The sequence below is a fragment of the Pyxicephalus adspersus genome, chromosome Z (genome assembly GCF_032062135.1).
Source record: "Pyxicephalus adspersus chromosome Z, UCB_Pads_2.0, whole genome shotgun sequence".
NCBI lineage: Eukaryota > Metazoa > Chordata > Amphibia > Anura > Pyxicephalidae > Pyxicephalus > Pyxicephalus adspersus.
This window is the reverse complement of record NC_092871.1, coordinates 14098199-14123675: the sequence shown is the minus strand read 5'-3', so window position 1 is coordinate 14123675 and position 25477 is coordinate 14098199. Positions and strand designations below refer to the sequence as shown.

General features: G+C 39.8%; 2 pseudogenes; both read left to right on the top strand.

Moving 5' to 3' along the window:
• Positions 1–2639: 2639 nt before the first annotated feature.
• Positions 2640–14288, top strand: LOC140342938 (cytochrome P450 2G1-like; annotated as a pseudogene).
• Positions 14289–19185: 4897 nt separating this feature from the next.
• LOC140343890 (cytochrome P450 2G1-like) overlaps positions 19186–25477 on the top strand; it is a 14173-nt pseudogene continuing 7881 nt past the window's right edge.

Genomic DNA, 25477 nt, shown 5'->3' with positions numbered 1-25477 from the left:
GCAGATCTCACGCATGGGCAGTGAGTTTTTTTCATCCTTCGTCACTCCATTTTATGCCTGGGTCGGGTGATTTAGGATGAAGAACCTGGAAGACGACATAAAGATTGCAGAGCCCAGATGGATCAAACTGCCCTGCGGGTTTGAGGGTAAGTGTATTTTTTTTGGCAGTTTTTAGTTTCTCTTTAATATGTTGATTCTGTATAAATACTGTTTAATAATAATAGATCTGCTCAAAATTTACTGCATCCGATTATATATAATAATATATATATATATGTATATATAAAAAAGCATGTATAAAAGAGATAGAGATGTATAGCTATACATTTAAATGATTTTGCATAGTATGTGGTATTTGAATTGTATATGTTTATTGCAACATGGATGTGTTTTTTTTACTCACTTCCACACCCATATCCACACTTTTAGGGATTTCCATGAAATTATTTTTTTTTATAAGTGCTCTGTGCTAGCATAGATGACATTTTTAATCACCCAGATTAGCACAAGTGTGAATGTGTCAGTCATGAAGATTGCTTTCAGCTGCAGCGGGCGTTTACTGCTTGGGCTACACAGTACTTAAAAGTGGTTTTGGCCTGTTGGATAGTTTTTTGTGGTGCAGATTTCAGGTAGGTTGTTTATGTAAACTTTGTTGCACATATGGCTATTGTGCTGAACCTTGCATATGCATTATTATATATATATATATATATATATATGTGTGTGTGGAAAACTTTGCAGTGGGATCTCTGTGCATTTGGTATTCTAAATGAACTATTCCATGTTTGCCTGGTTGATACTTACAAAGCTGCTTAATTATCCTTGGGGAAGTTGTAGAAAAACGCACATAAAACCTGTCTATATATCTACTTGACATTCTTCCAGCTTTTTCCACCGTTGTACTAATAACATAATTAACTTTTTAATCTTGAATTTAGTACACATTCAGTTAGCATTGGGATTGATTAGGCATATGCAGTAAATTACACTTGGTTAGTGTCTGTATGAGCAATCTTTCCTATACATTTGTGGTACAAACATTTTAGCAATAGGTCTCATATTCTGAGCTGCTATGTGTGTGCATAGAGGAGTAATTTACTGCTGAAACCAGTAATAAATACTGGAATAGTTTTCATGTTGTGTGAATAAACTCTGAGCAGGATCCTCTCCTCCTACTGTGTCACGGTCTGTATCTGTCAACCCCTATTTAATGTCCAGCGCTGCATAAGGTGTTGGTGCTATATAATTACTGAATAATATTTGCACAATAATACATCTTTGTGAGTTCTGTCCAACGTGTGAACTGAACATCATGTATAGGAGTTGGTAATCGCTGTGTAGTGTATGGCACAGGGAACTAAAAAATGGTGCTTGATGTTGAATGAAGGAACAATTGAAATACATTGCAGACTTAAGGAGCAGGCCAGTGGTATCCTCTGGTTGTGGAGAGAATGTATCTATTATGTGTTTATCTGCATTGTTTGTATTGGACTATCTGGGATCGTTTTCCCAAGATAATTATTGCACCATGGTTTATACAAATAGAAATTCTGCTTTTGAAGCACAATTAATAAATTTTGGCACACAGAGGTTTTGGAAGCTTTTTTTTTTTTTTTTTTTTTTTACACCAGTCATACTTAAGCAATCTTAAAGTCAGTAAGCTCATTTATGCTAGATAATACTATATAATGCTAAATTTCAGCATCTTACTGAAGTCATGAAGGTGTTCTCTAAAATAAGACCGCATCAGAATGCTGCCTAATAACAGTTTGGGTACGGTTCTGGGTTTATGCAGACAAAACTTTTACCTCTACAACATAGTGGGAGAGCTTCCAATGTGTCCAACATCCATGTGTCAATGTGTGAGTACACATTCTATACAAAGTGCGATTGAATGTACAGTACATTAAAATGTGCCAACAGACAATATGACACTTGCTGCAATACCATTGATTTAAAAAGTATCCTAGGAAAAACATATAGGTGAGAATTAATTTTGAGCATGTTAGTTGAATTGTCGATGTGGCAAATTTCAGTGGGATTTTCCTATGAATTCTGCATGTGAGTGGAAAATCACTTTCTTGTGGTAAACCAATACTGATTTCCAAGGTTGGAAATGTATCGCTCATCCCTATAGGATAGATAACTAAATATAGGAGACAACCCTACATATGCTAAAGTCTCAGCTGTGACAAATGTAAAGGGTGACAAAAGTCCAGAATCTGTAAACGGCTTAATGAGGAACACAGGAGGAGGAGACATACTGTATACTGACCTTACTCCAGTTTACAGCTGTAGGGCCACCAAAATGATCAATATTAATAGCCTAAAAGACTTATCAATCAGTTCCTTTTCAATGTCCCTTTCTCTCTCTACCCAATGATATTGGGGTATCATTGGTTTTTGGTAGTCAGAGCAAGAAGAGTAGTATTGATCAGGCAAATAACAGGAATTTATGATCAACATTGAATATTTATCTGAAAGTAGAAGCAATCCCATCTGATGCATTGTTTAACTGTAAAAGCTTTCTGTACACAATAGGGGTAAGGTGTGCAAGAAAAATAAATAATTGTAATGTATACTTGTAATACATACTAACATGTTCTTTAGGAGGATTTATACGTTCTGTTCCCACAAATATGGACATAATCTTGATGCTCACTGTACTCCTGGCCTTTACCTTCTCCTGTGTCATCTACTCATCATGGAATGCCTTGTATCAGAGACATAACCTTCCACCAGGACCAACACCACTGCCCATTGTTGGCAATGTCCTACAGATAAGAAGAGGGGAACTTGTCAAATCCTTAACAGAGGTTAGTTTAATGGAGAAATATCTAGAGCTCTTGGCTTGTTTATATGACGGGCCTTTGATCTAGGATGAGGCATTAGGACGTTCATCTGTAAGATTCCAACATTATGATCTTACTCCAAGGCTGGAGTGGAAAAAAGGAGTAATATCACTTTTTAAATTGTTGAGGAGTGGATGGAAGGACCAAGTAGCCAAGATCTTCCAACACATTAGGACAATTTCTGCAGCTGAGAGAAGCTTGCCTACTATGTGTGTGTTTTATATTATTGGGTGTTAATCATTAAGCTGAGAAACCTTTCCTAAGCAAAGCTTACTCTGTAATTAACACAAACAACAAATGCTAATCCTCAGTAAATAATAATCTATTACTTGATTAAAGCAAACTGAAACTTTATTCGCTGCTACCAGTTTGTTCTAAACATTGGGGTAAATTCTCTTGTGTTCAGAGACACACCTCGCCCCCCACCCTGGGCCTACAATCCGTACGGGGGACATGGTCCTCCAGCTCTGGCTGGTGCGCCACCCCCCCCCCCCCCCCAGCGGGGTCCTTTTCCTGACCCCACGGGTGTGGCGCACCGCCCAGAGCAGCGGACCACCAAAAATTTCTTGGTCTGTGGACCACTGGTTGGCGACTGCTGGTCTAAATTCCCTTAGTAAATCAATCCCTTTGTGTACATTGAAACTTTTTTGGGCAGTTAGGAAGTTTGCCATATGGCAAGTCTTGGTTTAGATTTATTATGTGCTGACCACTTGTAGTTTGCTTTAGAAGCCTGGAATTCTTGGGTCCTCATATGCTATATGCTATTTAACGTTAAAGCTGTAGCTTTAAAAGGTTTTGAAAATTACATTAGGTGACATTAGTTGATTATTGAATGAGATTTTGAATAATTGTTTATCAAGTATATTCTCACAATAAATACCTAGGGTAAATTTTGTTGATCTTCAAGTTTAAATAAACACTGGCCTGATGGTGCTCCGACTTCTTCCATCCTTTAGGTATCACGTTGTCGGAGCAATTTGTGATAACTATATTATGCAATATATCGGATAAAAAAGGGTCCTGAGAGAGACCGGCAGTGATAATCCATTTGGCTCATGATCTAGCATTTGGTCTGAATGCATCATCTATAATGGTAAAAGCTCTGATATTATGAGAACCTATTTTCCTTTATTGCATAAAAAGCCTTCATATTTTACTTAAGTTTGCAGAGAAATATGGACCAGTATATACTCTCTACTTTGGCCATCATCCTATAATTGTCCTAAGCGGTTATAAGGCAGTAAAAGAAGCATTGTTGGACCTATCAGAAGAATTTAGTGGACGTGGAAGGTTTCCAACTTTTAACAGTTATTTCAATGAACTTGGTAAGTTTATTCTATGTAATGTTCAATAAATTTAAAGTCTCTAAAAAAAATTCCTCCTACATTTGATCCAAACTGGTCCATTTATGGGGGAATGTCCACTTTAGGAGAAATAGATTGAAGTCAATGGGAATTTTTTTTTCTCATCATTCCTGTATTTCTAGCTAATGGTTATGTTTATTTGCTTGAGGAACTGTTTCATTCAGTGTAATGCTAATCCCGAACCCTCCTCCAAACCACACACTGGCAACAAAAAAAAAAAAAAATTTTCCCTAGGTGTCCATACCACTCATGCATGACATGGACACTTACTGGCTGCCCATTTGTGGAGACCATCTTAGAAACTGTGGATGTTAATGTGAGAGCACCAGCCAGGGTGAAGTGAGAATATCCCCCACAAGGTAAGAAAAAAACAAACATTTTGCAAATAACTGTACCATTCACTCCTTGGATGATTGCTGTTTTGCAGGTATTACCTTTAGTAATGGGGAACTATCCAGGGATTTGTGCAGGTTTTCACTCACCACGCTTAGAAATTTTGGGGATGAGAAAGAAGTCCATTGAGCAGAGAATTCAGGAAGAAGCTGGGGTTCTGGTGGTAGAGCTCAAATCTTTAAAAGGTATGTTGTGTTTTTGTGTCCTAGATAGAATATGAAATTTAGGTACATGGCCTGCAATAAACAAATTTTAGTTGTCTTTCCATACAAAAAGATGGCACTTATTTGTGTCTAAAGGAATGACTGTTCATGTTTTCTAGAAATAATCCAGATGATGTGAAAATGGTTTTATATTCCAATAATTCAGTGTGGGTCATCTGTTTTAGATCCCTATGTAGGCAATACATGTTCTCTAAATGATTATGCTTGAATTTTTACATGGTGCAATAAAAGTAGAAATCATGACACAAGGACCACCAAGCCCCAGCAGACTTTGGGCACCACTATGTAAGAGGTACACAAGGCTTCTTTAGTACCAGGCTGTCATTTCTATCTCCTGGTTTCTATTGCAGGAGCGCTCAGTGGCTCCTGTACAAATAAATGTGCAAACAGTGATGGGGTAACTGTCAGCATTTCTATGCAAGTATGTACAAAACCTGCTGGCAACCTTGTTAAAGAAGCTCTAAGTATAGATGTAAAAGCCTAAAAAAAGAAACGTCTTAATGCACTGAACCTGCCATTTAATGCTTCTACAGCAGAAAAAAAATATGGGAAAAGAAAAATACACAGCTGTCGCTTTGTTGCAGGACTACAAAACCTGCAAACAGACATCATGACTGTGGCAAAATATAGCTATGCTGACTTGCATTCCCCCACTAGAACACCCCTGTACCCTTTTTGATACCCACTTAACAATTAACCCCCCAAACAAAAAATAAACACACCACCATATTTGGTTAAATGGCCCGTAGTCCTTTTATTATAACAAAAGTTTTAACTATTTACTTTATAAATAACCAATGTAAATGAAACCTCAATATAAACAAGTATCAACAAATATTAGACACATAATAACAATAACTTAACCGTAAATAAAACTTCAAATACCAATTTAAACATAAACAATTCAACCTAAACAACACTGACTCCCCAACTCGAAGGCCACCACATTATACCTGTTTTTGGTCTGCACCTTAACCACAGTTGCTCCCAGTAGCCCATTCCCCCAGCTCAGGGATGATATTATACCTTTCCTTGCTGTGCAGACCCCCCCAACAATTTCCTCTGAACACCATGAACGAAAAACAGGAACTCCATACCATAGATTCCCACCAACATCCAAAACAACACATCGGGCACCCTGTCCAACCTCACAAATTTGTAAATTTACGGCATAACCCTGCTCCAACCTGGTATACTGAGCCACCGAAGCAGACCTGCCACTTGAGGCATGCCTAGCTGCCTTTACCTGGACAAACAGCTCTCGCCTGCGATCCAAGCCAATCCTGGGCAATCACCTGTAACAAGAACAACATTGAATATCTGCCCAAAGCAACAACAGCCAACTCTGATCTCCCCCATCCAACAATCCCATTATTAACCCCACAATGACCCCTTAAACTTAAAAATATCCCCAAAATGCCCCTGCGAAACCCCCACCATGCTTCTTCTGTGGGTGCCCCTATCCGGAATTATTGGGATGAAAATTCATTTTCTAAACACTGCCAAAAACTGGTACCTTAACAGGGCTTGCTGATCTGCATGTATTCATAGTGGGCCCTCTCCCTCCCGGTAGCTTTAAAAAATTCGCCAACGACCGTCACTGGGCAAGCCACTCCACCATCTACCTTTGGCAACTCCACGCCAAAACCCCTTGATCAGTTTTTGGACCAGGCAATCACTCTATTCCTTGACCATTTCGCCTCCCGCATCTGAAGCTCTCTAGGCGATTAGTCGCTGGGCTCACCAACTCCCATAGCCACCTTGCCCCAAAAAATGCTACTACAAAGGCTTCCCCAAACAGCAAAGCCTCATATGCAGATGCACAAACCGCACCCAACCTTCCCAAAGCAGCCCTCAAGAGGTCAAATGATACAGGCCTTCGTCTGTCCGCCACCCTCCATAACCCTTTAGAACCTGCCAAACTAAAAATTCCTTACTACCATCTTTTAAACCCAACAATTTAAACAAAAAGGACAAAGCCGCCAACTTCTGGTTAACCACTGACACCCTGTTTGCAAAAATGACACAAAATACAGTAATAAACTGGTTTTATTAATTTCCAACCCTCCCCACCCCCACCATGCTGAGCACAGAAATGAAACCATTGCGCCCACACAGCTGAATAAGCCGCCCAAGTAGACTGACTCCCAGACCGCTGAACCATACAGTCTAGGATTCCAATACAATCCTCTACAATTTTGTTGGGCAACAGACTCCCTGCCAAGCCACTCCTGGTGCTAACTGCCTGAATCGGTCTCACTGAAATCGAGACAAGACATCCCCAATGTTCTTCTCCACACTAGGCACATGCATCACCCCCACCGCTACGTTCATCCTCAAACCCCTCAACACCAAATGTCCCAATAAACAAAACGCTGGCCCAGACAAAACCAAAAAAGAGGTTCACTCCCTGGACCACACCCAAGTTGTCGCAACATAAATGAATCTTCACTAATTCACTGCCCCAGATTTGTATCGCCACCATTATGGGGAATAACTCGAGCGCCACCAAATTAGATTTTAAACCCAACTCTAGCCATTCCACCAGCCAGGCTTCCGCATTCCACACCCCTTGGAAATATGCACCATAGCCTGCAGCCCCTGACGCTCAAGCTCTGCACTAACTACTGTTCTTCAATCCATACTGACCACCCGTAACATCCTTCAAGAACTTCCTGCCAAATCTGCCCTCAACGCTTTATTCAACCGAATAAAATGTGTCAGGAGCTGCACTCCTGCAATAACCGCAAAACAACCTCCTGGCAAAAATATGCGCCATCTGCATAATTCTACACGCAACGTGTAACTACTTTGTCCATCAATCCGCTCAACTTTGCTTCCAGTAACCTAAACACCATGGCCTCAGTGTCAATTACGATACCCAGAAAAGCCAGTTCTGCAGCCGGCCCTTCCATCTTTTCGGCCACCAAAGGAACACCAAACCTTTCCGCAACGTATTGCAATGATGCCAAAAGCACACGACGAACAAACTAATTGCCTGGGACAGTGCGAATAGTCCAAATAGTGAATGACGAACAGGTCTTTCGTTATGTCTCTTAACCCACTCTAGAATCGTACCGAATGTTTTAAAGACACTTGTCCACATAGAACGATCCCTGCCAGACACACCTCAGAAAACATTGGCTCTCCAGGTGCACTGGCAGCAACCAGAACGCCTCCTTAATCTTTGCTAATAAAGCCCCTTTTCCATAATGCCATACCGACTTCGGTCCACAATTGAATGAAATATAGCAGTGGTCGTCAACCGTTGGCCAGAGCCACGGACCATGTCCCCAGTGCAAATACCTGGCTCAGGGAAGTGGGTGGGCTGTGTCCCTGGATGCAAACTGCCCACTTTCCCGTTGCAGGCTCAGATCTGCAATGGGAACTGAGTGCTGGGTGTGGTTATTCCATCATGATGTCACTATGGCGGGGTTATTCGATAATGATGTCACTATTGGGTAGGTTTCTTCACCTTGAGTTACTCAACACCTGGCTCCCAACGCATGCGTGGTCAAGAGCCGGTAATTTCAGTGGTCCTCAGGACCACAAAGGTTGGCGATCACTGAAGTATGGGACATGGCGCACAGGTTGAATTACCAGTGCCACCCAGCAGATAAAACAAGTGATGTATGACCCTAAACTTGTTTGGCCCTCTTTTGGGGACCACCGCCAAAGGAGACCCCACTGGAAAGTCCACAAATGGGCCTCCCATCTGACCCCATTCCACTTTTTTTTTTTTTTTTTTTTTTGCTACCATCTCAGGACCATGCAGCACCGACTTCAAATTTCTTGCCTATCTCTAACAATCGTTGCTGCAGCCCTATGTTTATATCTATATCTATACACCCTGTGCGCGTCACCTATTGCATGTAAATAACAGAACAACACTAAGCAATGCTCAGATGCCTTCTCCCCAAAAACACTAGCCAATATGGCAAATGTCCTCGATCATCCAAAAATCCCGCTGCTCTTCTTCCACTCACCCGAACCAACCCCAAAGTCCAGCTGGGACCCTAACTGAATCATGCTGGCCACTGGACTAGCCACCTGGCTTTCTCACCTTAAACAGAAACAACCCTTCCCTTTTTCTGCCCATCTAACTCTAAAAAAACAGAACGCAACACCCCTAATAAATCATGCTGCTGATGGCTCTGCCACCACCTTTTTGGAGCCCTGCTCATGCGCAAAAGCCACCATGAGGCTTGCCGGCGGAGACCAGCAGCCTTGTACTGGAGCATCTTCTGCCTAACCACCTGAACCCCCTGGCGCTGTTCATCAACTCCCTTCTTCTAGACCGATGGAGAGAGGCGGGCCAGACAACCCTACTTCGGTCGCCTCTCTCCTTGGGCTTCGCCATGGCTGAGGATTCCTCCTGGCCGCCTCAGCAGCCTCAGCCAATAAATGCTGAGCTGGAAGAGCCAGAGGGTCCCTTGCAGGTTTCCTGAAACGGCGTCTAGCGTTTGGTATTTGTGCAGCGGAGGCCTAGACCTCCACGGCTGCCTGGCATCCAGTCCCCCAGTTGTGGGGACTGAAGCCACCCTCCTGTAAAACAGTGCTCACCTGCTGCTGGAGCAAACCTGGCCCTGATCCTTGGCAGTGTTCCAATTATTGCATCAGAATTTCTTCCACATCAGCCATGAGGTAAGACCAGTAAACTTACTAATTTTATAAAAAATGTTCTTGCAAAAAAACATTAGTGATGCATACTTGCCCCAGGTACCTTGTTTTACACATCTAACATGTAGACATGCCCCGGGCTTCAAACACAAGACTGGAAAGCCACACCCCAAGATGAGTGCCAGCTTAGACGGGGAAAAAGACATCTGTTGCATAGGCATGCAGAGTAAATTGTATTGTAAACCTTTACAATAACCAGATTTTTTACGTTTGCCTGCAGAAATATCAGTGGACCCAACAAACATTCTACTCCAGGCTGTTTCCAATGTGATTTGCTCTATAGTATTTGGGGATCGTTTTGAATATGATGATCAGAGTTTTCAGCAACTTTTGAGACTGGGGAAACTTTCAAAGACATCAGCTCTCCATGGGGACAGGTAGGTGGCACTGATGTTAGGGCTTTCCAAGGAGCAATGTTTTGGAAGAGTGTAGTAAGATAAGGCTGATGAATAAATTAATTTTAATAATATCCATACAAAAAATTAGCAATTGTAAAAAGACCAATATAAAAAATAATTACAATTGATAAATTAAATGTGTTGCATGTACATGTATACATGTACACATTCATTCATGCATTTTTCTAGATTTATGTATATATAGCCAGATATTTCTTTGCATATATCAACACATTTCTTGTAACAAAATCATTTTTTTTTCAAATGCATGTAATGAGGTCATATGCTTAAGCTGAGAACAGGTATTCATTTTGGATATGAAGCAGTTGAAGGTTTAGCAAGAACCCAATGTTACAGTATGCATACACCAACATAACGTTATCATCTATACGTTCTTAAGAAAGTTGATCACTGACTCCGTAAAGATAGAAAAATTAGGCAAAGAATGACTCTGCATTGCTATCACGTCTGTTATACATTCTTCTTTGGCTCTAACATCTACAATATGGGAACATCTCTATGGGAAAGGATGAAAAGAGCTTTTCTGTTCCATTATATTTAAAGTATGAAAAGTAGTTGTACATGCTTTTGCAAAACTGCCAACCCTGTTATTTTGCTCTTCCTCTTTTTCATGTGATTTTCTGCGGAGGAGAAGGAAATTTTTTGTCCTCTATCTTCAGCTACGGCACACAATGAGAAGGACAATAGTAGTAAGCATGAGTAAACTTTAGAAATTTACTTCAGAAGTCAGGAGAAATGTTTCCACTATCTGTCAATACAGCAGCTGCATGAGCTACATTGCATGTAATGCAGGGATGCTGTTAAATCTAATCTTGCATTTGTTGTACCTACCTTGAACAACGCATTGACCCTCCTGACGGCTTACATCAGAAAAGAAAATGCTTTGCATAAGCACATTTGTCCATAAAAGATAGATTGTCCACCTAGATATTAATATTTTCTTTTTTAGTAGGACTTTTAACTACAGGCTCAGGATTGGTGGCGGTCAGGAATTGTTCTGCTCCTAATCACCACAAGATAATGGGAATGCTGACCACTTTATACCATAGCTTGTTCATTGTTCAAGCTAACCAAATTAGCTTAAACAACATCCTAATTTTGGTCCTGGCCAATTTTTAAAAATTCTGTAACTTTGTTCCATTTATCCAATTATCCAGTTGCAGGACATGCTTCCAGAATTCATGAACTACATTCCTGGACCTCACCACAAAATATTCAAGCATCTGAGTAAACTGGGGGATTTTGTTTCAAAGAGAGTGAGGATAAATCAGGAGACATTTGATCCCACCTGTCCTAGGGATTACATTGACTGTTTTCTTCTAAAGCAGCTGCAAGTATGTAATTTAACTATATATTCCAAAACAGAGTTCGGGTTTGTCCAAAAGGCAATGAAACATATGCAAACTACAAAAACCTACATTAAAAGCCTGTTGAAACCTACATTAAAAAGTTAAAACCTACATTAAAAGCCTGAAATGATTCTCTGTTGCATAGTAACAGATCTGTGGGTCCCTACGTGGAATTTCTGATCTGAACTCCTGGCCCACCCCAACTTTCATCAGACTTTATTTCACATGAACTCATTCCTTCACATCAGAATTCTGCCTTTATACCTGGAACCCCATTTTACATTAGAATCCTACATTCATATGCCTCCCCCCCCAGACTTTTGGTAATGTGGATCCTCAACAGCTTATTTGTAACTTCACTCGCACCTGACTTATGGTTGAGTCCACGGAGATCATCCAATACTGGTTCTCTTTCCTGGCTCTGACAGCTCACTCTTTTAACCCTTGGTCTTCATACTCTCTACTAGAGTAGGGCCCTGGTCTCATTTAAGACTTAAAAATAGTCTATTTTAGAAACCCTCCCAAAAAAAGCCTCATATTGTGCTTCACTTGAGCATGCCACTTTCTAAATCAAAGAACTTGGCGGTATAGGGAATGGTGGAAGGAAGCGAAGATTGGCATTTTCAGAAATGTTGTTTTTTGAAGACTTCAGTTAGTGATTCTTTTTTATTGCTTCTGTGTTTCAGGACAGAGGGGGTAATATTTTCTATTCGCAGCAAAATTGTTTGTTAGAATATTTGCAACAGCCTTTCAGATCTATTTTTTACGTATACACACTTTCCCTCTTCTGCACCAACTAAGAATATATTTTTCTTTAGGAAAAGGACAATCCACACTTTGATTCATGCAGTGTACTTAACGTGTTCTTTGCTGGAACTGAGACAATCAGCACTACCCTACGATATGGATTTCTCCTGCTAATGAGATATCCTGAAATACAAGGTGAATATTAAAGAGAAACTGGCAATGAGATTTTTAACACAATATCAGGTGCATTTACCTCACAACTGATCAGATTTCTGTTTTCAGTAGTCTAGAATAGGTGGAGCAGAAAAGAACTAATAGGTTGTTCTGTATTACTGCAAATATGAGATTATACAAAGATGGTTCAAGTGGTTTTATCTTTTATGTCCATATTAATATCCTTTTCAGACAAAGTATTTGATGAAATAGATCAGGTGATTGGACAAAGTCGCATTCCAAACATTGAAGACCGGAGCAAAATGCTGTATACGAATGCTGTAATCCATGAGATCCAGAGATTTGGTGATATAATCCCACTTAATGTTGTGCACATGGTTATGAAGGATGTGAATTTCAAGGGATTTACCATTCCTAAGGTAACTAAACTTTTCTTACTGTCAACATATATATTTTGTGATATTGATTTTGTTATAAACCCAGGTAATTTTGCATAGTTTTTTCAAGCACAAAATTTGTTTTGGGAAGAGAATTTTTATTGTTATTTACATGAAAGCCATTAAGGAGGTTGTCTCATATTTTATTGATGTAATGTTTTTTTTTTCCCTAATTAGTATGGAAGCCAAATAGTTGTTTTTAAATATTGGTTTACATTTTATAATTCCTTAAACCATCAACCAAAGTGTATGACGTTTGTATATCCCTAGGGTACAGATGTTTATCCGTTACTATGTTCTGTTCATCATGACCCTGAAAAATTTTCTACTCCCAATACATTCAATCCTAATCATTTCCTGGACAGCAATGGTTGCTTTAAGAAGAATGAAGCCTTTATGCCATTTTCTGCAGGTACATTTACATTTTAATGAGACTGTAAGCTCTTCGGGGCATGGTCTTCTCTTCCTGTGTCACTGTTTGTATCTGTCTGCCATATAAATCCTATTTAATAATATTAAATGCTTCTAAAAGTACCAGACATCACATTCTTTTAGGTCTCATCAATGGGGTTATTAGTGAATAGGATAATGTTTTTTGTAAGATTCTCTTGCTTGTGATTACTTCTGGGTGAGTTTTTATTACTTATAACATTTTTTTATAGCCATTTACTTATAACAATTTTTCTTCATTTTGATGACCTGAATTTTAAAAACAACCAAGAAAAATTTTAAGCAGTCATTCAGTAAGTGTAATTAATATACTGTAATACATATGTATTTTTTTTCCAGGGAAGAGAGTTTGTATTGGAGCAAGTCTGGCCCGTATGGAGCTGTTCTTCATAACTATCCTACAGAACTTCAAACTTACTTCTAAGACAAAATTTGTAGATGAAGACCTCCAACCCAAGATATCAGGATTCGCCAATGTCCCCAAAGATTATGAGATGTCTTTCATCTCTCGAGCACTGTAGAATTTTACCAAGTATAACAAACAAACTAATGTTCCTATAAACAAGTTATTTCCTCCTATTATACAAACCCTCTAATTAACCTGATATGGGTTTCACCCCTTGCTCCTAATTCTTGAGATCCACTAGCTTTGTATCTCACAGGGTACTGTGGCAATATTGTAGATTATTGAGGTTTAATGTAATGCTGGACCAATAAGTTGCTCACAAAAGCTTCTTTTCTGATGCAAACCTATAGTCAAAAGTCTGGCTGGAACCCCTGGGGTCCTTATTTAACAGACCAATACCCACTGTGTCCAGACCAGTGCATAAACTAAAATTCTATAGTCAATGCTACCAAACAGACTAATCCACATTCCTGAATGACCACTTCCATTGAATTAGTCCCAGTGGATTATACAAGGTTGAGGCCGGAATCTGTTTCGGGTATAGTTTTAAAAGCCCACCTAGGACATTCTTTTGACGTTTTCTTTGCTTGTCTTTTTCTTGTCTTGCTTTCCATGTATTTGCCTCCTTTTGAACTTTACCTGTGCATACTATGCCAAAAGATTCTGGCAATAATTTTTATAGTAATATTCTTAGGAGGTGCTTTTTATGTGAAAATTTTCTTTACTGTAATTTTAGCTTTTCAATAAAAAATAGAACTTCTCTGTAACGCTTCAAATTACAATATAAAAGCTTAACATGACCTGACAGCATAACATGATTTACCATACTGCTTTTATGTGCTCCATTTAATGTTTTAAAGTACCCAGTGCCAAGTTCATGGTACCAGCAGCTTGTGACCTTACTGGGCAGCTGCATTCGCACAAGGAGACCTATGGGAACAGTATCCAATGAAATGCTGTTGGATCTGATAGTGAGGGAGGGTCAGATACATGTAACCCCTGCAGCCATTTTAAAATAGGGTAACTGTTATTTGTAAAAAAAAAAAAAAAAAGGTTTTTCCTTTTTCTATGAACAGCAACAACTTATAAAACTTCCCATCTTATTCTTGGACTATCAGTTGAGGTGTAAAATTCCAGTCTTGCATTAATTCAGTTCTAATCTTCCATTAAGATTTCTGTGTCTGCTGGAATTTAATTTAAGTATTTAAGGTTTTAAACATGTGTTTTCCCTCTAGAAGACTAGAAAAGAAGGTAAACCAAATGGCTTGATATCATTTTAGAAACCACGGAAAGCATTGGACCAGCCTGCATGCATATTTCTATTGTTTGTGTTGAGAGAGAGAGAGAAAAAAAAGCAAATTTTTATACCACGATGGGGGGAAATGCCTGTCTAACTTTAACAAATAGTGGTGATTTTACTTGGTTAACAGTGATTTTTCCCATTGCTGATACAGTTTGTCTGTGTTGTGACTATCATTTTTGGTGAAAAATCACTAGGAATTGATTATTTAGAAGCATTGGACATGTGTCTTAAATTGATCACCAATTCAGGAATGATTCATTTTCATGAATGCTAATTGTTCCAAGTGGCTGACAGCATAGGCCATTGTCAAATGACAATTCCACCTGCTGCACTGAATAAACTGACACAACACTGCGAGAATGTGGTGGACATGAAAAGCACCTTAATAGCATACTTGGAAATTCTGTCCAAATTTACAGGTTCTTGGCTTAGTAATCCATGATGTCAAGAATTAAATAATCTAGCACCTAGAAGGACAGATAGGGCAGATTGTATCCTCTAAACTCGCAATTTCTTAACAGCAAACTCTTTGCTGCCACTGCTATAAATAATTCCCATCATGTTCAGGAGGCTGTAGGCAGTCCTATTTGACCCGGTGCTCCTGCTGGAGTGGAGCCTGGAAGTGTTGCCTAGGACAAGAGTTCTGAGGACTGATGAAGTGGTGAACGGAAAGTTGTCCCGTGACTAGGCGATAGGGAGAGTTTGGCCTTCCAGTAATTATCTTGCGGTCCACCTCCCTACTTCCAGCTGGGGTGGAGGCTCGGTGTTCCCATTCTTTCTTAATCGCTGTCAATCAAGACAGAAAGGCTTTCATGTTTTTGAGGGGTTTTAGACCCCATCCCCCCAAACAAGAACAAACATTCCCTGACACAGAGACAGTTGTAGTTAATAAATGGAACAGTGTGGCCAAAAAGTGGTAGAAAATGCTTTATAAAGCAGTGAATCTGACATGCAGCAAACATTCTCTTGTGGAGGATCTTCAAGTCCATGTGTTTTTAGCGGCAGTTATTTTTCTCCATCAGAGGATGTTTGGTGATTGTGGGATTTTTTTTTTTTTTTTTTTATATTTAGACAATTTGCCAGCTAAATAAGAACCACAAACCATTTAACTCACCAAGAGGACTCCGATTGTACCATCTGAAGACAAATGTTCCTAAGTCTGTAAGCTGCTCTGGCAGGAACTAACACTGACCAAAATCTGTTATACTGGGCAAATAAAAAGGGGTTTAAACAGTTCGCTTTTTAGCACCTTAGCTAGTTAATAGTTGTCATTAATAGTTGGTTCCATCTTCAGTGTTTGCTGAGCTCATGATACAAAGAGGTAAAAAGATATGAATGCAGCGCCAGAGTTTATTAACTGTTTGGACATGGCTCTGGTCTCATAAAGACAAATTTTGACCTCTGCTATATTGGGAAAGGATCCAAACCAAAACTAATCATGGTAACTAAACATAACCTGGCAATTACTTTTATAGTACCTTTTGACTGCGATTGTACAAATGTGCAGTTATATTCACTGAAAACAAGGACTGCAAGAATCTACAAGAAATGTAAAGAGAGTGCTATTCAGAGAGGAGATGGGAGGAAAAGATGACCCCCCCCCCCCCCCCTGCATCCTCTTTTTGTAAAGAGCAGAGATCATTCTTGTCTACCAATGAGCAGAGTTAAAAAATTTGAGTCTACTAAAAAAAGCACATTTCTGTGCAAACAGCAGTATACGTTGTAGCGAATGGACAAAGCAGGGACATGGGGAGACTTGCACTATTGAAAATGTACACGAAAACTCCAAGAAATGCCCACTCATCCTTCAAGGATGGATATACCAATAAACATCAATGGTGGACAGATGTACACATACAAAATGTTTTGCAGTAGTGTTCATGTGGGTCATCAAAAATCTAGGGTCTTAATGAAAAAATATAACTGTAGCCAATATAAGCACACATACTTACACAATACATACTTTTTGTTGGAGCTATATTACTGGGTAAATGGTTAATATTTTCCACATTTTAACTTGTTAATCACCACGCATCTATCAACTGGTCCTTTTTAACCTGATTAGTGCCCCCAGTCTTTTTGATTACCAGTATAAGGGAAAACTTCTGCTAAGTTAAATTATTGATGTTCAAAGCAGGCGTACAATATTGATTGGTCAAATACATAGAATTCTTGATCAATGTTTGGTTGTTTCATTGACTTGAATGTTGAATCGTGAATCGAAAAAAAAAAAAAAAAAAAAAAAAAAGGCTATTACCGGTAATTTTGGCTATTTCGCAGTTGCCGTGCTATACTTCTACTATGTATTCTTACTTGACTTGTCCCCATTCATCACCTGTAGTGCCCTGTATTCTTAGATAGAGAAACTCTATCCAAGAATACATAGTAGAGGCACAGCACTGTACTATATATTCTTAGATAGAGTTCCTCCAAGAATACAGGGCACTACAGGGGATGAATAGGGACAAGTCCAATGTCATCACCTGTAGTGCTGGGGACAAGTCCTTATTCATCCCCTGTAGTGCCCAGAGATTGTAGTGGAATATTTATAGTCCTCACATGTGTAGCTGTCATTTTCGGAAAAATTGTGATTCGTTACCACGAATGGCGAGAAAATTCGGATCCGTTGCGAATCAAATTTTTCCGGAAATTCGGATTGAATTCCACTTCGTCAGCTTTGATTCGCTCATCTCTATTGAGTGCCATAAAAATTGCAACCAGTGTATGACCAACAATAGACCTGTAGTCAATATTTCAAGAGTAATGGCACAGTATCTCCATAGCACCTCACCTCAGGTTTTCAGTTTTTTTTTTTTTTTTTTTTTTTTTGTCAAGACAAAAGGAATTTTATTTTTCTGTAGTAGTACACTTTGCTTTTTGAACTTTGCAAATGATTTAAAAAAAAATTATGATTAAAAGTAAGAACAATGCCAACCAATGGGTAAAAGAGAGAAAATTGTGTAACCAGTTATTTATTAACCATCATTTAGGCACTGGGAGATTGGGATTGATTTACTAGAAGTATGACTGGGTACACACATGCAATGGTTCTCATCAGATAAATTGGCTCAGGGTCGATATCAGATGAAATGCTGGTATGTGCACATCCCTCACCGTATATCGCCCAAACGACCGCCCTGGCGGATCCACGGACGATGTACGATAAACGATCCTAATGCAAGTGAAGGGGGAGAGGGCGCCACTGCATAGCTCTCCCCCTCCCCTCTCCATAGAGGAGAACGGTGCTGTATGTATAGCACTCATTCATGCATCGGGTAGTCATTGGAAAGGCTCACGAAGGATCCTTTGTTCAAATGACGGAGGTGGTGAAAGTCACTAAAGGTTTCTTGATTCAGCAGGCTTCATGTAGTTATCGGCCAGGGGCTCAGATCTGGGATCGGTGGTGCCCAGTAACATTGGAGTGGGTGCTGGGGAGCTTTGGAGGGTGGGATATGTTTGAAGATGTTTGTAGTTATGTTGATTCAGGTGGCCTTCTCTTTAGCTTTCTTTGGGGCCTTGATGATGGGGGTATTGGTTAGCACAGCAAAAAAAAGGTCAAGTGGCTCGAGGTTCGAGGATATGGAATTTGACAACAGGGGAAGCATTCAGCTGCAGATATGGAAGTCTAACACAAATCATTTGTCAAAAGAATTTGGTGTGGAGCTATTGGAACTGAGAGGGACTATGGCTTGCTCAGTGTCGGAGGTGCAAGCTTACCTGCAGTATTGTCCAGTTATGGGGGGTCTTTTTTAACTACATGCGGATGGGGCTACTTTTTGCGTAGCAGTTTTTAATAAGTGTCCTAAAGCTGAAGGTTTAAATACTAGGGAGTATTCTACACAATCCTTCTGCATAGTGGCTGCTATGGGGGTGGGAGTCTGGGATCCGGGGGATATTGTGATTAAGTGCATTGGCTACTGGGAGTCCAGCTAGTACAAATTCTACATGCAGACCCATCTGGTTTAAGTTGGCATACAAGGGGAAGAAATGACAGGGTTTACCCACCAACCCTCCCTTTTTTGATGCTAAATTTGTACTTAAGGGTGCATGGTGGTTGAGGTACTCAGAGGTAAAGGCATTGGTAAAGGTTCATGGAAGTGTGGTTCGAAAAGTTGGGCGACTTCTTAGGTGATATTGCATGTTATTCTTGGTTTGATTATTTTAGTGTGGTGAAGGGGATACATGAAAGGAGAAAGTTCCTGAGGCTGTACTGGGCTGCTGGAAACAAGAAATTGGAAGGCAGAGCCCTGGTAGGACTGCAGTAGTTTGATAGTTAGGTAGTATGCTTTTAAGTTATATAGGGGGTAAAAGTGAGCATGCATGCTACTCATTGTGGAAACTGTTGTCTAATATTTTCTTATTGTGTGTACCAAAATAACAAATACTCCTTCATATTCCACTAAAGTTTGCAGAAAAATATGGACCAGTATATACTCTCTATTTTGGCCATCATCCTACTGTTGTACTAAGCGGATATGAAACTGTGAAAGAAGCATTTTTGGATCAACCAGAGGAATTTAGTGGGCGTGGAAGGTTTCCTACTTTTGACAAGTTTTTCAATGGATTTGGTAAGTTTATTTCAAAATTAGCATGTGAATATGGCTTAGTTTATAAATGCAGCAGAATTTTTTAAAAAATAATACATTTCCTGAAATTATTTGTTATTAATATTTGTTATTACTAAGTACAGCCCTAATTAGTCCGTTTCTATTGAATAAATGCATTGGAGTCAGGAGGAAGCTCAAATAATACTGGTTTAAAAAGTTTTTAACCCCATTACCAAAAAATAGTAATTTGTCACCCCAGACTCCTCTCAAAGTTTAAATTAAAAACACTTTCCCTCTCTATTTAATAAATGGGAAAAGTTTTATAGTTTAAAATGGATAGTTGAAACTACTAAATACATAGTTTATATTTCAGTTTTGCACATTAGCAGTTACAAGGACACTGGATTTCTATTGTGATCCACATCAATGTTTCTGTGCTAACTTTGTCTGAAAAATAAAATTGGTGAGTCGCAATAATTTACATTTTTGCCTTTCATTTCCTATTTGATTTGTAATCTAATAAAATGATCAGATAAAAGTGAATCTGGAGAAAATGTAGCATCTGGCCAATTGTAGGAGAATAGTATTTTTTGTTATAATTGAATATTAGTCGTTATCATCAAAAATTTTTTACTGAAATTTTCCAAACAATGGTGCAATAATATCATTGCATTCTAATTCCTCCAAAACAGCACTTGCGCCAGCGAGATGCCTTTTGGATGCAATGTGGTCTCTATCAATAAGTCAGGATCAAGGTCAAAGTCAAAGTGATGAAATGATACATTCAGGAAGTGATCAAAAAGTCATCAAAAGGTCAGATCAAGGTCAGGGCTAATAGTGGGCAAAATGTAACTGATTACTTTGTAATCTTCTTTTAAATTTCCCGCCCAGCCACGCCCCCCGACGGAGAAGTGCCCCGCCATCACAGCGGGATCGTGAGATCGCTGATGGAGCACGGGGATAAAGTAAGGGGGTCCCCCAAAGTTACACCGAGTGTGACTCAGGGTTACCGCTTTTTGCATTTTTTCCCACCCCGAGTCACACTCCGGAATACCGCTAGGGGGTTTAAATCTAGTTGGAATCCTGGTCACTTCTGTCTGGGGAAATTGTTTAAAACTTCAAGTCTGTGCAATGTTTTGTTTATTAGTTTGGACACAGAATGAATTGAAAATGAACTAAAATGTTAACCATTCTTCATTCCTTTAACCTATAAAAAAATTGACTGAAATTTGTTTTTTTATGTATAAAACTTCCCATTAACCGAAACAGAAGATAAATAGACAGTTCCCTCCTTGAGGATCTAAGTAAGTCACAAAGATGCAGCATCAGTATAATGGGAACAGAGATGAAACTGCAACCACATCTGTTCCCATTATTCTGTTGCTGCATCTTTGTAATATCGGGCAATCTTCTTCATACACTTGAAACCCCTATTGGAATATCTAGAAGCTTTCTGAATTTCCTATGGAAACTTTGGAAATGCTTCTAAATAAGTTACAACACCTTAAAATCAACAGAGAATATCTACAATTTGAATTTTCCTATGTTACTTCCAGGACAAGCAACAGGAATACTAGTTCTACTCTACCTTATCCTTATCTGCACTATAGGTAGACCAACCTGCTCTAAAACCATATATTCATCCTTACACATACCATAAAGTCTCCATCATATACCAATGAGGAAGCCCAATTGGGCAGAATGCTTTACACGGTTACAGTACTGTCGCATCCTATCGTGGTTAGGTGATTTTAACCAACCACACTTGATAGAGCAGTTCTTGTATAATACATTGGTCAAACATACCTTGATGAAGTAATCAAGAAATGACCATCTAAACTATGTATCAATGCATTTGATTATTTATTTGATTGGTATTCATTGATTTGTTCTTTGCATATATATCAATACAAAAATTGCCATCTTAAATACCTCCTTTGTGGCTCTCTTCTCGCTTCTTTAATCTTCTTAAAACTTTCCATTGACATATGTTTTAAACCTGATTTCCAGGCAGGAGTTGAACCCCCTATCCCTCTAATTAAACAGTGGTAATTAAAAAAAAAAAAAAAAAAAATCCCCTTTAACTTAAGCCCAATCTCATGTGACGTCCTAGTCCAGAGTTTTAACTTCTCTATTTGAAACAGGCAGGGTCCTTCTGTTGTTCATGTCACTTTCTGCATGTGGACACTTTCTTACTGGATATTCAGCTATGGGGTCTGCTTGGAGAGTCTGCAGGCAATGACTAATGGGAGGGAACCCAAGAGCAAATTAAGGTGAGTATATCTTCCTTCAAAAGGTAAGAAAAAAAAGACATTCATGCACAAACATGTGTTGAGGGGGCAGAAAGTGGACACATTTTTTGGCCTTTTCAGACTCTATGGAAAATCTTTTTAGGCTCATGGGTTTTTGCATTCTTCATATGATAATTGTAGCTTTCACTCTTTGGACTGTTGTTTTGCAGGAATTGTCTTTAGCAATGGAAACCAATGGAAGGATTTGCGCAGGTTTTCACTTACCATGCTTAGGAATTTTGGGATGGGAAAAAAGTCTATTGAGGAGAGGATTCAGGAAGAGGCTGAGATTTCTGGTAGCAGAGATCAAAACCTTTAAAGGTACTGCTTGTGTGTGAAATAAAATATGAAAATGCATAACATGGAAAAGAACAATTTTAATTCTGTTTTACAGGAAAAAAAAATCCAAAATGAGACTTACGTAAGTGTCTGAGCCAAAAACTTTGCTGGAACAAACAATCTTTAATATATAAAATCCATACTTAAAACAAAAAGTGTTAAAAAGTGTTAAACATAAAAGCATGTCTTAGCCACATATACCAATCATGCAACAACTTTGGGTTGTGCGCCCTGCAGTCAGCGAATATATTCCAACAGAGGAGTGAAGAACCCACATCAGAGGCATCTGTTTTTACTGGTGGATGACAGGAAGATATTTCCAGGATGCTGTAAGTTCAAAGCAATCTGTTTCAGGAGCAGTGTTTCCTTTCTACAGCCTACTGGAGCTTCATGCTTGGGGCAACACATGTATAAAACAATACACTGGTTTTTGGAACCGTCCATTTGATTTTCAGCAATGCTGGCTGAAGGAAAAGCAGGTGTAATTTGTCCATGTATTATAATGATGGGAGAAGGGTTCTTTTGACAACAAAATAAAGGCTAATGGAGGATTATCCGGGTCAAAATAATGCAAAAGGAGTTTATTTTTTTTACACTAAATAATTACTTTTGGGCACTAAAGGGACCTTCCAACATGGTAACCTGGAATATAACAGCAAAGATTATAAAACCTATGTTGCAGGTATGAGAAAGTATACTCTCACATTTGACTCTAGAATACTTTAATATATAGAGGAGTTCATAATGGAGTGCAAAACAAGTTCAAATTGTCATCCCTCCAGCACGGTGCTTGGCAGCTTACATAAGATGTTTGTGCTGATATACTTTACTACTTTACTGAATTTGTTTTGCCATACATCTCCACTTGGGCCTGGTTTATTAAGATGAAGCTTTGCAAACGTAAGCGGTACTGCCAAAACTTCCACTAATATAGAGTTTGTCACACTTGTTGATTATTAAATGGTTAATCAAGTTCACCTGGCTACTACTTATCCTTTAAAGCAATATAGAAGTGGTAAGGATGTAGTTAAGTGTTCACACACTGCTTCTTCCTTTTGACTTGGTTTGACTTGTCTGTAAAGTAGTGTAAATTGTGTATTATCCATCTGTATAATTAAACAGATGCATTTAATAAGAGCAAAGGAAAATTCTTCAGAATAAATCAAATATTTCAGTTTTATTTATTTGCAATCACCTAACCAAAAAATTGACAGACTGGGAAACAGGTTATTCAGCAGAAAGTGTTTAGGGAATCTTTATAGGAATAAAAGCCAGTGGTAGGACAGGACCATGACCAGAAAGGAAAATGTTCAATGGCTGCAGCACATTTGCTCTCTGATCCCCTCCAGGTGCTGAGATAGACAGATCTCTGTTTCAGTGCACATCTCTAGAAGGAATTCCTCTGACTTTGCTTTGATTGCCAGTAGAGATGAGTGAATTTCTCAAAAAATTTGATTCGGCCGGTTCACCAAATTTTCCGAAAAGATTTGCTTCGATCCGAATTTATTCGCGGCAAATCGTGTTACAAAACGTCTATTTACGGCCTGAAGAGAGCCTTGATAGTGGTGTAGAACACTGTGCCTTGCAGTAACACGCATAGGGAGTCTGCTGTGGTAGTGAAATAATACTGTGAGTCAGTATGACATGCAGATGACAGACGTTGCTATTAGAATCACTGCACACTTCACTTATTTGGGCAGTCATGGGGCCAAACTGACTCAAGTATGAACTCAGCCTTACAGGTCCATGTTAGCTTCAAGAAGAAGCGCACTCCATTTACACCCTTGTCAGCTGATTCCACAAAGATGCCTACAGAACCTGTTCTATTAACCGCTTAAAGGAAGTAGAGCCCCCCCGACAGAGTGGAGGGGTGTCAGCATTAATTCTGTGTAGACTTCACTGATTATTTTGCCCTTCCCCTGATCCATCAGAACAATAACCCACAACAAACGGATCCTGTCTGTGGAGCATATGTCTTCACCCAGTCAGCATTTACTCAATAATCCATCAGTATTGCTAATGCCAAAAAAACAGGAGTGGATCCAAAACAGAAATGACACGTGAATGGAATATTTGCATGTCTTCTGTGTTTTGTACCCACTCCTGTTTTTGGCTACCAAATCATAGGCCAATTCTGATGGGACCATACAGGCCTTACAGCTGCTACACAGACAGGATCCATTGTGAGTCTCTTTTTTTCCTTCCTTTTGACAGATCAGAAGAAGGGTCAAATAAATAGTGATGTCATCCAGGCCAAAAAGGCAAAATAGTGGCCCAGTCATGGAGTGGGGAGTGTGGGAGAACAGCTTGTGAAGTCCACAGAGTGGCACAATGACATAGTGGTGAGGTGGAAGCAGCATGAGGAAACCACAGAGTTGCCCAATGACAAAGTCTGTAGGGTGCGGCAGCATCGGGAGGCTACAGAGTGGCACAATAACAGATAACTGGCTTGTGGCGGCCAAGCATTCATGGCGACATCGCTTTTTGATCCATCGATGTTGGCTCTTACTATCATTGTAAAGCATAATTTACCAAGCGTTGGATTGTTCACCCACTAATAGGGAACGTGAGCTGGGTTCATTCAGCACATTCAGCTTCTGCGCAGTTGGAGGAGTGTGGAGTTGGCGACAGCATCAGGAGGCTATAGAGTGGCACAATGACAGAGTCTGAAGGTTGCGGCAGCATCAGAAGGATACCACAGAGGCAAGGTGACATAGTGTGGAAATGGCAGCGGCAGCATCTGGAGACCACAAAGTTACCCAGTGACAGAGTGGGGCGGTGGGTGGCAACACCAGTACCCGCTGACGAATGTGGGTAAAAGAAGAAGCACTTGGCATCTGATGTGTGGCATCAGGCAGGGACTTGACTCTGAGGGGATCTCGCTTCTAGCTCCAAGCGCCCAGCGCACACTGACTGCGACCCGCTCTGAGAACAGTGCCAGGTGGGGAGTTTGACAGTAACGCAGGTGTCCTAAGGCAACCCCAGGGAGGACAGAAACCTCCCGTGGAGCAGAAGGGCAAAAGCTTGCTTGATCTTGATTTTCAGTCTGGATACAGACCGTGAAAGTGGGGCCTCTTAATCCTTCCCATTTTTGGGTTAGGAGCAGGAGCTGTCAGAAAATTTGCCACAGGGATAACTGGCCACAGAGTGGCACAATGGCAGAGTCTGGTGGTGGCAGCAGCATCAGGATTTTCAGTCTGAATACACACCTTGAAAGTGGGGCCTCTTAATCCTTTTTGGGTTAGGAGAAGGAGGTCACAGAGTGGCACAATGGCAGAGTCTGGAGGTGGCAGCAGAATCAGGAGGACACAGAGTGGCACAAAGACAGAGTCTGGAGTTGGCGACAGCATCAGGAGGCCACAGTGCTTTCAGCACCAAAAACTGCAACAGGGAACTGCGTATATATTTTTCTTTTTGTACTCAAATACGTCACTAAATGCTTTCACCACATATAACTGCAGCAGTGAAATGAGAATATATTTGTATTTTTGTACTTAAATAC